Source organism: Phalacrocorax carbo, chromosome 3, assembly GCF_963921805.1.
Source record: "Phalacrocorax carbo chromosome 3, bPhaCar2.1, whole genome shotgun sequence".
Lineage (NCBI taxonomy): Eukaryota > Metazoa > Chordata > Aves > Suliformes > Phalacrocoracidae > Phalacrocorax > Phalacrocorax carbo.
The window spans coordinates 61,876,255-61,890,828 of record NC_087515.1 but is presented as its reverse complement, the minus strand read 5'-3'; the positions used below and the strand labels follow the sequence as shown (position 1 = coordinate 61,890,828).

Here is a 14,574-nt window from a genome sequence, read left to right as displayed (position 1 = left end):
CACCTCTCCTATGAGGACAGGTTGAGAGAGTTGGGGTTGTTCAGCCTAGTGAAGAAAAGGCTGCGGGGAGACCTTCTTGTGGCCTTTCAGTACTTAAAGGAGGACTATAGGTCCTGTTGTGACAGGACGAGGGGTAATGGTTTTAAACTAAAGGAGGGTAGATTTAGACTGGATATAGGGAAAAAATTTTTTACTATGAGGGTGGTGAAGCGCTGGAACAGGTTGCCCAGAGAGCTGGTGGATGCTACATCCCTGGAAACATTCAAGGTCAGGTTGGACGGGGCTCTGAGCAACCTGATCTAGTTGAAGATGTCCTGCTCACTGCAGGGGGGTTGGGCTAGATGGCCTCTAGAAGTCCCTTCCAACCCAAACCATTGTATGATTCTAAGTTGCCAGCTTTATGGTAATTCCACTGAACAATTTCTTGAGTTATAGCTCTTCCTTCTCCCATAGGATAGATGGCAGCTAGAAGGACAAAGTGACCACATGAAGTTTTTCCAGGAAACGACTGATCACATTAGAAAAAGGCAAAGGGCTAAACGTGTCCTAGACGTTGCTTACTGGACCAGTACAGCAAATGGAGCTTTATTGAACTTGAAGTTCTCAAGCCTTCTACAGCCCTAAGTAATGCAAATGACATATATAACCTCTAAACGTTGTTATCTCACAACAGTTAATATTTGCAACAACAGTAAGTATTTTAACAAAAAAAATATTTTAAAACATATAGGGTGACATAAAGGCAAACCCACTGTTCCCATTTCTCATAGCGAATTGACTACTTAGTCTTCCCCTTTGCAGACTGATTCCTGGCCAGTTCTTCTCTCGGCACTGCTAAGCTATCCAAACACAGTAACTAAAATACGTATTGTTATAATTTGCTGGCATTTCTACACCTGCCAAATCATTCATGCAGAGGCTATATCCCCACTACGCCAAAGCACACACGCAGGTATTTCTGTCAGGAAATCCTAAGGGAGGCCTGTTTGCATTGGAACTTGTTGACTTTTTCAGAACTAAATACATCATGACAGCTATTCTTTTCTAGCCATCGCTTTTAATGACACATGCAAAGACTTCTGAGAGACTAGAGTCGTGATCTCCCTCTGGAAGAAACATCTTACCTAGGTCTTTTCAGACCAGTTTACAGGTATTTTCTGATTCCGTGTTCAATTTTTACTTTAACCAGATGCAAAGTGCAGATGTAAACCTTATATGCACATTTCTTGGGTACTCTTAAAACCTCTTCTAAATGTATTGCAGGAGAATAGTGCTGCCTTTCAAGACTTAGAACAGAGGCATGATTATTTCTGCTAGCAGCTAAGTTAGTTCATATTCAAGATCCTTCCTAATCTTTGATGTACTAGTTGGACAGAGGAACTTGCTGCATTTCAAACTAAGATGTTCCAGGACCCCCTTTTAATTTCCTCAGATTCAGTGAGGAGTCTCTCAACAGTGAAGCAGTAGCCCAGGGCAGAAATCTCACCAGCATCTTGTGACCAAGTAAACCATGAATGACCTCATAAAAAATTAAGCTTTTGGTTTTAACGTTCTCCAGGGTTGTTTTTCCAAAGTCTGGAGGATTCCTCTTCCACCTACCCACTTTGCAAACCGTACCTTGCTCTTTCAGCATTTTGCTTTTCACCATTTCTGTTCCTTTTCTGTCTGGCACATGTCTTGCTGTACGAAAGATGCCACCCTGGGCACCTCTGCATATTCAGCCGCTGCATCCAATTCTGTTTCTTGGACATTCCCCTTTTTGAAGTTTAGGCCTGTCTTTATGCTTCTTCCTTCAGCCTCCTCCCCCATCTGCTCCCAAAGGAAAAAAGTCACCACTGTACCTCAGAAATTACATTCTGCAAGAATGCTAATAAGGCCAACTGCGTTTGCATTGTCAGAATCACACAATCACAGAATGGTAGCAGTTGGAAGGGACGTCTGGAGATCATCTTGTCCAACCCCCCTGCTTGAGCAGGCACACCCAGAGCAGGGGGCACAGGACTGTGTCCAGGTGGGTTTTGAATGTCTCCAGGGAAGGAGACTTCACAACCTCCCTGGGCAGCCTGTTCCACTGCTCTGTCACCCTCACAGGAAAGAAGTTTTTTTCTCATATTGAGGTGGAACTTCCTGTGTTCCAGCTTGTGCCCATTGTCCCTTGTCCTGTCACTGGGAATTAATGAAAAGAGTCCAGCCCCATCCTCCTGACACCGCCCTTCAGATATTTGTAAGTATTGGTAAGATCCCCCCTCGGTCTTCTCCAGGCTGAACAAACCCAGGGCGCTCAGCCTTTCCTCATAAAGGAGATGCTCCAGCCCCCTGATCATCTTGGTAGCTCGCCTCCGGGCTTGCTCGAGCAGTTCCCTGTCCTTAAACTGGGGGACCCAAAAATGGACACAGTACTCCAGATGTGGTCTCATTAGGGCAGAGTAGACGGGGCGGATAACCTCCCTTGACCTGCTGGCCACACTCCTTTTTATGCAGCCCAGGATGCTGTTGGCCTTCTTGGCCACAAGGGCACAGTGCTGGCTCACAGTCAGCTTGCTGTCCACCAGCACTTCCAGGTCCTTCTCAACAGAGCCACTTTCCAGTAGGTCAGCCCCCAACCCGTACCGGTGCATGGGGTTGTTCCTTCCCAGGTGCAGGACCTTGCGTTTGCTTTTGTTGAATGCCATCAGGTGCCCCTCGGCCCAGCTCTCCAGCCTGTCCAGGTCTTGCTGAAGGGCAGCACAGCCTCCTGGTGTATCAGCCACTCCTCCCAGCTTGGTATCGTCAGTAAACTTGCTGAGGTTACACTCTATCCCTTCATCCAGGTTACTGATGAATATATTGAACAGGACTGGACCCAGCACAGACCCCTGGGGAACACCACTAGTTACGGGCCTCCAGCCAGACTCTGCCCCATTGATCATGACCCTCTGAGCTCTGTTTTTCAGCCAGTTCTCAATCCACCTCACTGTCCACTCACCTAACCCACACTTCCTTAGCTTGCCTATGAGGATGCTATGGGAGACAGTGTCAAATGCCTTACTGAAGTCAAGACAGACAACACCCACTGCTCTCCCTTCGACGACCCAGCCAGTCACACCATTGTAGAAGGCTATCAGGTTGGTCAAGCATGATCTTCCCTTGGTGAATCCATGTTGACTGCTTCTGATAACCTTCTTTTCCTCTACATGCCTAGAGATGACCTCTAGGATGAACTGCTCCACCACCTTTCTGAGGATGGAGGTGAGGCTGACCGGCCTGTAGTTTCCTGGGTCCTCCTTCTTGCCCTTTTTGAAGATTATAGTGACATTTGCTTTCCTCCAGTCCTCGGGCACCTCTCCTGTCCTCCATGACCTTTCAAAGATGATGGAGAGTGGCTTGGCAAGAACATCCGCCAGCTCCTTCAGCACTTGTGGGTGCATCCCATTGGGTCCCATGGATTTGTGAGGATCCAGTTTGCCTAGGTGATCTCTTGACCCAATCCTCCCCAACCAAAGGGAAGTTCTCCCTTCTCCAGATTTTCTCTCTCTCCTCTGGGGGCTGAGATGCCTGAGGGCCAGACTTAGCAGTAAAGACTGAAGCAAAGAAAGCATTCAATAACTCCGCCTTCTCTGCATCCTGCGTCACCAGGGCCCCTTCCTTGTTCAGCAGTGGGCCCACTGTATCCCCAGTCTTCCTTCTACTGCTGATGCATTTGAAGAAGCCCTTCTTGTTATCCTTGACATCCCTTGCCAGATTTAATTCCAGCTGGGCCTTGGGCTTCCTTGTTGCATCTCTGCATACCCTGACAGCATTCCTATATTCCTCCCAAGTGGCCAGTCCCTTTTTCCACATACTGTGAACCTCCTTCTTCCATCTGAGTTTCTCTAGAAGCTCTTTGGTCATCCATGCAGGTCTCCAGGCTCCTCTGCTTGACTTCTTCCTCCTAGGAATGCACCAATCTTGAGCTTGGAGGAAGTGGTCCTTGAATACTGTCCAGCTCTCTTGGACCCCCCTGCCTTCTAGAGCCCTAACCCATGGGATTCCTCCAAGCAGGTCTTTGAAGAGACCAAAGTTGGCTCTCTTGAAGTCCAAGGTTGTAATCCTGCTTGTTTCCCTGCTGCTACCATGCAGGATCCTGAACTCCACCATCTTATGGTCACTGCAGCCAAGGCTACCCCCAGCTCTCACCTCCTCAACCTGCTTTTCCTTGTTCGTTATTATAAGGTCGAGCAGCACATCTTGCCTCATTGGCTCCTCCACCACCTGTATCAAAAAGTTGTCCTCGATGCTCTGGAGGAACCTGCTGGATCATGCATGTCTTGCTGTGTTGGTTTTCCAGCAAATATCAGGATGGTTGAAATCCCCCAAGAGGACCATGGCCTGCGATTGTGAGGCTACTTCCGTCTGTCTGTAGAAGGCTTCATCAACTACCTCTTCCTGATCAGGTGGCCTGTCATGTCCACATGTCCACAACAGTGTCACCCATATTTGCCTACCCCTTAATTTTTACCCACAAGCTCTCAACTTCTCTTCTTCCACTCCAAGGCAGAACTCCATGTATTCCAGTTGCTCCCTCACATAAAGAGCAACTACCCCACCTCATCTTGCTGGCCTGTCTTTCCTGAAGATGCTGAGCAGTTCAAGGAAGCTGAGTTAGTTCTGTTCACCCTGATTTAGCCATCCGGACAAACATCAGTATTCATGATAGGAACAGCCTTCACAGTTGTCACCATAATGGCATCACACTAATAGAAATAAATCTATTTTGCTGATCCAAAATTCACTGAATTATAAACTGAATAATATAAAAAATGATGGATCAACCTTCTATTTACGCAGGTAGGCTTAGTAGCATAGGAAATACTTGGAAAATTATTGCCTGTATATATTTTCATTCATTAGCCTAACAAAAAAATGCCAGTCTTGCAAAGGTTGAGTTACATTTGTAGCCCATTTAGTTATGGTATTAGCACTTTGCATTCCTTGGGCTCTTCTTGTTTACTGTTTCCCCATCACAAAGCAGGAGACAATGCAGCAGCCGCTTCTTAGGATACATTAAAAAGTGAAAGTTTGTTTTTTCTCAGTGTGGTATTTCTGGCTTTTCTTCTTTTTATCTCAAAATGCAGAGAGAAAGAAAGAGAACCAGAGAGAGGGAGACAGCTGCTCTCCTGCTGAATACTTTTTACTTCCATTAAAAATTCAGTTGCTGTAAAATGATTTCTTGAACCAACACAAAAAGAGACATCACCACAATTCACACACAAGCTTGGGGGGAAAGCACTAGGTTTTCTTTGACTGTCTTTATGTCTGTAAAAACTAAGAAGAGTTTTTGTTTCCTTTGGACAAGAGGAGTTACCGGCCCCACACAGGGAAGATACACCACGAGATCATCCAGCTAACTGCATATATACACAGCAGTGAAATTCTCATTCAAGACCATTAATGCTTTCAAAAGCAGCAGTGGTTCAGTTACCTACTTTCAGGCTTGTTCCTTCTCTCTCCTACAAAGTCCATAGGGTCTAGATAACTATTACAAAGCCCTCAAATGAGAAGACAAAGTGAATACACTGGAGATCCTGGTGACAAATCCATTTAATAAATATTTAAATACTAAAATATTTCTCTCTAAAATAGTATAACATAGGTGAATGACTGTAAATTAGTTACAGCCTTGCACACTGTTTCAGGAGTAAAAAATGTAAGTAGTCTCAAAATCAGGACTTCAAGCTATAAAAAGACTCTGGACATGTGGGGATAGAAGCAATTGTCCAGGCAAAGACAATGTTATTTGAAAGCAATCTGGCAAATGACAGAAAGACTGATTAGTACATGTCCCTGTAATTACACCTGGACCAATTTTGACTTGTGTTTTTCCATTTCTATATTCTTTCTTGACTCCTGAGGCATTTTTCCGGGAAGCCTCCTATCACAATTAGAGTTTTAAGTGAAAAGAGTTGCCCTTCTATATAATGTTTCTGAATTAACAATATGCCTCAGTTTACTTTCAATGTGGAAAAGAATTGTGTTTTTTTTTAAAAAAAAGCTTGTGTCTGGTTTCAAATCACGGTCAAAGTAGAATGCAAAATGATCAAAATGCCAGCAGCTGGAACACCTTCTACAGAACATCTTCTGTAGCTTTTAACATGGACAGGACTCTGAGCCTGGACCACTAAGCTCCCACAGCAGAAGTACTCTGGAGTGCTCTTCAAGCAGCACCATTTTCTGTTTTCTCAATAAACTCTGCCAGGAAACTGCACACCTGTCTATGAAAACATGTAATTCTTCATATATATCCAATTATATATAGCAACAAAACCAGCTATTTGGTACTGTTAGGTGGGAAAATGCAATTAGTTTTACCAACAACCACTCAATCAGGCAAAGAAGTCAACTGATACATTTGGCAGGCTTCTGCATTGTTCCCAAGCCAGGTTTTAGTTATTTCCTAAAAGATATGTTGACCGCTGAAGCTAAAATTTCATTCAGAGTTTTAGAAGTCTGAGAGTTTCTGCTGGGGTTTTGTGGTTTCATTTTTTTTTCCTACTTGAAAATGGTATTACTTAGCAACAAGGATTGCACTCTCAGCCAGTGAGAATGCAATACAAAGCAGTTTAGAAGCAATGTCCTTGCTGTTTTGAATTTCATAATACAAAATCAAAGAGCCCCTGGGTTAAGCTATATGCTAATGGAAACCAGCCTCTTAACTTCTTCATTCTCCTTCTAGGTCCTGGGTGCTGGCAGAGATGGGTAACTCACCATGATCAGGAAATAAGTAGAGTGGGTGAGGTCAAGTATAACTTCGTCAACATGAAGACAGGCTGAGTAATACACTGTTACTGAAATGAGGCATCGAAAAAGAATGACTATCCTCCCCAAAGCAAGGAAAGCAGGGAAAGATTAACCCCTTTTCAGCTGATGGAGTTGCCAACAATCCCTCAACATCTGAACACTGACAAGAAACTGGCTCCTGGATACAGAGCAGAGAGCTCAAGTTGAATCCGTGCAGGATGAAACACTGATGGGAAAGGTTTTCGAGAATAAAGAGATACTGCTCCCACTTTCTACTGGCATACTATCTCTTTTTGTCAAATCAATGGAACGACCATGTGATATCACTTTCCAAAAATATCACCTTTCTTCTCCAATCTACTATGAAACTTGGCCTTGCGTTCCCAGAGAAGACCTAATGCAGAAATCCACAGATCTCCTCTTCCTCATTAAATCACACTAATCCTCCTTGCCTGCACCAAGGTTTCAGACTATTCACAGGCTTGAACACATCTGACCCAAGTTCAAGACCCCATTTGGCTCCTGGTCCTCTTACTAACTTCCAAAAAATCAACAGATCAAGGCCCAGTGATAATAAAGTTTAAATTAACCACTCTGGCAGCTACATTTCTTTTGAACTGAAAAGACCACAAAACTCTGGATGAACCAAAGGGGTCCTGGGGCCAAAGCGTTCTCAGCCAAGTGGCTCTGGCAATGGTGTAACACAGACTGTTCCTGAAAAAAATGCTGTAAAACCTTCACAGTTTGGAGAATTTTTCATCTGTAAGAACTGTACTTCCATTCACATGCCCTCCCCAATCAACTCAAAATCTAAACGAACAAATCAAAGCAATTTTCCTACCTTATATATGATGACTTCTTAGAAAAAGAGTGGCTTCCTGCAGGAGGTGCCATTTTTTCTCTGTACTGCCTCAAAAGTAGCATACGTATGTGCTTCTACTTTGCACAGGTGCACTGCAAATCCTCGTTATTACTATTTGACCCACAGCATGACACAGTGCTTTTCAGAAACACAGTTTCAAATAAGTACTCCCTGTCCCAAAGAACTAAAGACTTCAGGCTATATGAGCACATCTTTCTGTAAAAGTGCCAGCAAGGTGAGAGGAGAGGCAAATGACTTCTTTATTCCTGCCATTTCCCACACAGAGACTGGCTGTGTTTCTATCTGCACACGTCTTTAGTTTGCTGACTCAAACACCGATGCTCCAAAAATGTACTTGGTATAAAAATGCTAAGTGGACACATTAACTGAATAGTACAAGACTTTAGCTCTCCCTCCATCTCTGGTTTGTCACTGTCATTGACATCCTTTCTTTCCTGAGGGAGGGGAAGATGTGGTAGAGTGCACAGAGTTTAACAAACCCCAGATTCTGGTCAACTAAAACAAGAATACTGTGACCTATCTGAGAGTCATATCAGATCATGGTAAAGAATTACAAGACACACTGTTCAGGGTGACCCGAACATCCTAGTACACTGTGCATCCAAGGCAATGCAGAAACCCATTCAGCCATTCACTTTTCACAGTAACAAACATTAAATACCCTGTCTACAAGGATGAGCAAAACATTAAAACAGTTGTATTCTTCCTTTCAGACAGTCATTAAAGGCAAAATTTCTGTGCAAGACTCATCTGAAACAGTGTTGACATGAAACATTGCAGGAGTTACTGAGAAAAAATGAGCCATTATGCTGTCAGCACATAAACATCCCCCATCTTACAGCCCTCATGACTAGAACAAATAGCACCATCTCGTCAGCTCTCTCAGTGTCTCGCCACTACAGGCTGGATGAAGAGCATCAAGGGAAAGATTAGGCAAGGCACAGACGAAGCAAGTGGGAAGAAGAAAGCACACTGAAGCATCACCTTGTTGCTCCGCTCCTTCAATTACCCACTCAGTAACTGTGCAGTATCAACTGGGGTTTCTGGCAGGAAAAGCCTTGTCTAGGATAAACCCACAGAGAGATGCCACAGCTCCCAAAGCTGTAGATAAACCCTAGAGGCTCCGAGGAGAACATACTACTTCTCTATCCTCCCCAAAACTCAAGGCAAAGCCTATAAAGTCTTCATCTGAGTACTGATATCTGCAGTGTAGCTGCTCATTGCTAGGTAGAAAAAGAGAGGACAACTAAAAAAAGGCACAGTGCACCAAGCTATTTAACTCTTCTCCTTCCTTCTGTCTGGAAGCCATATTCTCAACAGAATGATGCATGAAAACCTACTTGACGCAAAAAGGCAAAGGAAAGGCAATGCTAATAAAACTATGTATGGACATCAGGAAAAAAAAAGAAATCTATTATTTCAGAAATAGCTGCATAATGTAGCTTCAAAACAATGTAATAAAAAGACAGGAGAAAGAAAGGCTAACTAGCACTTAGAATTCACATTACTTTTTCACCCAAAATCTGTCTGTCATCATTATGTAGCATCATAAAAATCAAGTCACCAAGCAAAGAACAAAAACAAAGTTAGTGGCTTCCAGCACATATGAATACATAAAGCAAGAATACTGAAGTCTCTGCAAAAACATTTAAACATTCTACGTATCTATAAAAAACCACATATTTTGTCTATAAAAGGATGCAGTAGGATAGTAAACATTCATAGAATCCTTAGCACAAGCAAGCAGAAATCATTAATTTTAATAGCAAGTCTGCCACAAAGGTTTGAAATGCTTCTAAAGATCGTCCAAAATATTAAAGACAGTTAAGCTGTGGTGGGTTTTGTTTATTGGTTTGTTTTATATAACAACTGGATTTATCTCAAAAGACAACTGAAGTCTCCTTCCCCTGCCCTCTTTTTGCATTTTAATGGTACTGCTCAATTATGCAGCATGCAACGCTACAATCCTTATATGCAGTTTAACCATTGTCTGCAGTCTTTGTGGCTTGAATAAACTGCCTAGTTAATTAATGACACTTCTTCAATGCTATAAATAGCCTCTAGCCATTTTTCCCAGTAATTTGAGTAACTCATCCATCAATGAAAATAAGTCTTTCAGTTCTTTGTCAAAGACTGTATCTTACAGTGCAATTCTGAGTGGCTCTGGTCACTGACATATATATGTAAGGTCATTTGGTAGTCCCTGCACCCAGAATGGATGGGGGAAAATATGCAAGTTTATTAAGACACAAAAATATAGATATTCCCCGGCGTTCTAAAGGGTCCTTTATGTGAACCTCTGAAGATCCTTAATAGGGACAAGAAGTATTCTAATAAAGACCAAAGTAATTGCTTACCCTTTCAAATTTTACAGGCTGTAATTTTTTTTTCATTTTGTCCTTCCTTCCCTTCATTCAAAATAATTAAGGTAAATATTTGCCTTCCCAGTTGCCTGTTTGCAGCTCCCTTTCATCATTCTGTCAACTCATTAGAAGGCTGTCTTCAAGATTTTTTTTTTCCACACAGCTAGATGTCTGAGCATAATTAAACTTGATCAGCGCAACTACTGCAATAGCAAGGACTGTTTGAATGAGACGTGTGCCACAGCACCTGATTAAAAGCAAAATGGTAGGGTGAAGTCAATCACAAAGTCCTTGTTCCAGAGCAACAAGCAAAAGAAGACATAGGTGAGAAGATGACATCATGGCCCAAACAGACACAACATTCTCAATAACAAATTCCTTATTTTTAAGCCATGTTCTGGAAGCTAGGTAAGGCTGCTATTCCTACTTCCAGCTCAGGAGTTGTTCGGAATGACTATTTCCCTGAAAAGGTGGTAGCAACTGCTACCAGATGAAAAAGCGTGGATCCAAAAGCAGACTCTAATGGATTTATTAGTTAAAATTCTTGCCAGGGACTAAAGCCACACCAAAACCAAGGAGCCTGAGAGGCAAGCTCATGAAATGCCTGGTGTCACCAGTAACAATTTGACAGCACTTCTTGTTAACTAGCTCCAACCTCCTGTTGACAATTTTGCCATAGCTCCTACCTCATGGCAGCTACTTGGCACAGCATGGCGCTGATCCTATCGGGGACACCTGAGACACAAAGTGCTGTATTAGCACAGAGATCCCACCCGACTACATCGCTGGACCCAAAAAGTAGCACAAATCCCCCCTCCTTCATGTGAAGCTCCTTTCTGTGCACTGGGCTCCACCCTGAAGCACTGCAGGCAGGGCGCTGCAGGCAGGGCGAAGGAGCCGAAGCCTACCCTTGCCTCGTGCCTGTCACGGAAAAAGATGCTGAAGCATCTGTTGTTGCCATGGGAGTAGGGATAGCAAGCGCTGGCAGCTAACAGTGTAAAAACTGCCTTTCTGCACAGCTACTGCAAACGACAAAATATTTTGTTTTTAAAAAAACAATATACAGACCTTCTGCACCCTGTGTTTTTGAGACAAAATTGGTTTTGTCTGCTTCTGGTCTCACAGGTTTTCTTCCAGTGTCTCCTAAGACCCTGCAGTGCACACGGTATCTGTTCCTGTGCTGCTTTTCTCTTCCACTGAGAGCAGAATTTTGTATGATTAGGCACAGAGCAGGCTGAAACTTGGGGCCTGTATTTACACATTCCTAGTACTAATGCCCGTTGTGTTGCAATGGGACCACATACAACAGTTAATGTACCCAGCAGGATGCCAATCAAACTAGCTAACTGATTGTATACCTATTTTCAAAGCAAACAGAAGGAAGTGTGCTGGCAAAGTTCACACGTACCTGTTGTCTGTCATGTCCTGGCCAAAGAGAATCCTGACCAGTCCTTTATTTTCCACAAATAAAAGCTTTCAACAGGAAAGAGGATGGGAGAAAACCAGAAATGGGCTCTTACAGCTGTCAGAAAAGTCTAATAATTTACAGTAGCTGAGATGCAGGGAACAAATTAATGGTACCTCTTGGGATAACCAGGGATTAAAATATATTAATTCATTTTCATCAAGGCTTCCCTCTATTGGAGAGTGATTTCCTTCTGATTCTCTTCTGACACCCAGAAACAGCAACAGAAACAACCCCAGTGAAGTCCAGGGAGTTACACTATATTGCTCTAAACAAGAGGATAATCAGACCCTCTACACTTCTCACCCAGTTCTCTGACACTATGCCTTTCTCTTGTTGTGAACAGAATAAGCCTCTTTAACAGGTAAAATCTGGGAGAAGTAGAGGGAGAGGATGGCCTGAAGGCAGCAGAATTTGATAGAAAAATGTCACTAGGAGCTAAGCAAGCACACAAGAGGGCAGAAGCAGCACTGGAAAGGTATTTTATATGACCTGTGGGCTTAGGAAAAAATCCTTAATTATGTACTGACATTGCTTCTGTAATTATAAACAAACCCTTTGGCTAGACAAAACTCAAGTTTTTCTCACTTGGGAAGTCATTCAGTCTACTTGGTATGTACAGGGTACAGAAGTGTCTGATATTTCAAATTTACTTTTCATTTCAAATATACTTTTCATCCCTCCATGATCCTAGGTGAGCCTTCTCACCAGAAAAGTAGTCCACATGACCCCGAGGAAGTAGGCTCTACTACAGCCTCCTGTAGCCTTGAAAAAAACATTTCAAACCAGAGAAAGGAAGGTCACACTCCTGAGAGATCCCATCCATCTGAGTTTAACCAAGATGGCACTCTGCTCAAGACAGAGGACCCAGTCCTGTAAAGTCTTCCTGTTCTGCATATTTGCTTATTATCCTCAAGAGCCCGTTGATATAACGGGACTCTTTGCCTCGGCCAAATGTGTGCTCTGGTTACAATGTACCAGAGCAGGAAACACCCTAAAGCCCTCCACAGGAGCAGGACTACAGACACACAATGGAAGAAAGACAGTTAACTTCTAGTCTTCTACAATAAACATGCGGAATCACAATCAAAAGGCCTATGTATTGAATTAGCTGAAGAAGCCCACAGCTCAAAGTCTGGACTCAAGACCTGGGCGTGAGCCACACTAAAAGTCTGCTGATGACCTTCAGAGATCATCTGATGACATATGATGCTAAGAAAGAATGCGCTGCAGTCAAACAGATAGTATCAACTATCCTATGACTCACATTAAGTTTGTCCCCAACACACAAGGAGAGCTCAAGAAATCCTGAAAAACAACAGACTGGCAAGAAGAATGATACCACTCTCTTCCTGAAAGGAAATGCAGAAGAATTGCATCTAGTATCGATAAAATCAGCCAATAACTTCCTCAGGGCAAAGTACGTACCGAATCAGTTAAAAGATACACCTATAAGCACAGTTTTATCAGGAGTATACTCCATCCTGGCCATCTCTCCAGCTCTTATCCCATCTCTAGGCTCTCAAAAGACTTTGGGAAGTGTTAATTATGGAGTTTCAACCACAGGTGGCATCAGCCGCTGCCTCAGGTGCTTTACTTGCAAGCCTGTGTCAAAGCACAGCAAGGACACAAGCCCAGAAGCCACGCACACTCTGTCAAACAAGAAGATGCTGGCAATACTGTAGCTCCAACCACTTCTTGCCTCAAACAGAAAGACGGTGGTAGGAAATCACCCTCCTCTGGCAGAGCTGCCCCAGAGCTGTGGTGAAGAGTGACAGAGGATGTAGCATACCAGTGTTGAACAGACAGATAGGAGGAAAGATGGAAAATGAGACTTAAAGAAAAGAGGACGATGCATGCAGTGAAGGGCTGAGGGAGAAAGTTAAGAGAACAAAAGACTGAGGTGAACAGATAGACAATATTAAGCCAATTTTTTATCAGGACAGTAGAAAACAGATACTGAACCGTACATTCCCCTTGAAAATGTAATTTTTCAAGTTAATTGTGTTAAAGGTCATGGGACCATGGAGAGTAACGTTTTCCAGGAACACTTTCACCAGCAATCTTCATGGTGCCAGAGGGGTGACAAAAAGAATAGTATGAAAATATAAATTTAAATGTTGACATTTATCTTTCACTCACTGTACTGACAAGTAGATTCCATTGTGCAATAGGGAAGATGCTGAAGCTACTCTAGAATAGAACAATATTCTGTTCTCATTTGCACAGATACAAAACAGGAGAGAAATTAGATAAGGAGATAAACTAGTAAGGGTATCCATTTCTGTACGAGCTTATCTGTGTGTAATATATGCAATGTCCTTCCCCCTCTCAGTTTGCTATTTTTAGTTTGAACTGAGCATAGTCTCTTGCCTAGTACCTTAGTGAATCATATTTCCTTGTGCTTCCACAGGCAAATACATCTAAACACATTTTAAAAAGATCACTTCTTTCCACCAACTCTGAAGAACAGTATAAAGATCCATCATCACTTGACGTGCAAACCCCATAGTTAGGAGAACTGTGCGGAGCAACATCAAGCTCGTGGCTGGAGTTGGCCTCTGCTTCAGCGAATTTGTTGGCAGCAGAATCAGTTACTTGAGCAAGTGATGTTCACACAGCTGGAACTGGCCATTATGTTTGAATGCACTTACCTGGACACTGAACAAGTGTTTGTTTTCTGGAATAACCACTTAAGGAGCATCCAGATTAGAAAGTACAAACATACTGGCTAAATTGAATTAAAGGCAGTAGTCAATCCAAACTAAACATTCAAGTGAAGATATTTCCAACTACAGTATCAACAACTGAGTATCACACAAATGGGGTAGCCTCATGTTTAAAACATAGGACTCAGAGCTATTAGATCTTAGTTTCCCCTCCTACTTCTGCTGCTTGTCTTTTCCTCTTGATCTCAAGTAAATTATTTATTGTAAAGATTTACATTTCCCCAGATTCAAAAAGAGGCATTTAGACTCCCTGGCTTTAAAGAGTAACCATAACGACAGCAAGCATGCGGAAGGAAAGACCGTTCCAGTAAGCTCAACAATGAATGGCAAAGGGCCGTTGTATGTTCTGCAGATGAAGCCAATGGCCTAGCTCAAGCC

The 14,574-nt window shown here is 43.0% G+C and overlaps 1 protein-coding gene across 4 annotated transcripts in view; it reads right to left on the bottom strand.

The window, feature by feature from the left end:
- The window catches only part of TULP4 (TUB like protein 4), a 172,164-nt gene that overhangs the window by 53,010 nt on the left and 104,580 nt on the right, over positions 1 to 14,574 (bottom strand). The gene's annotated exons all lie outside the window — the stretch shown is intronic.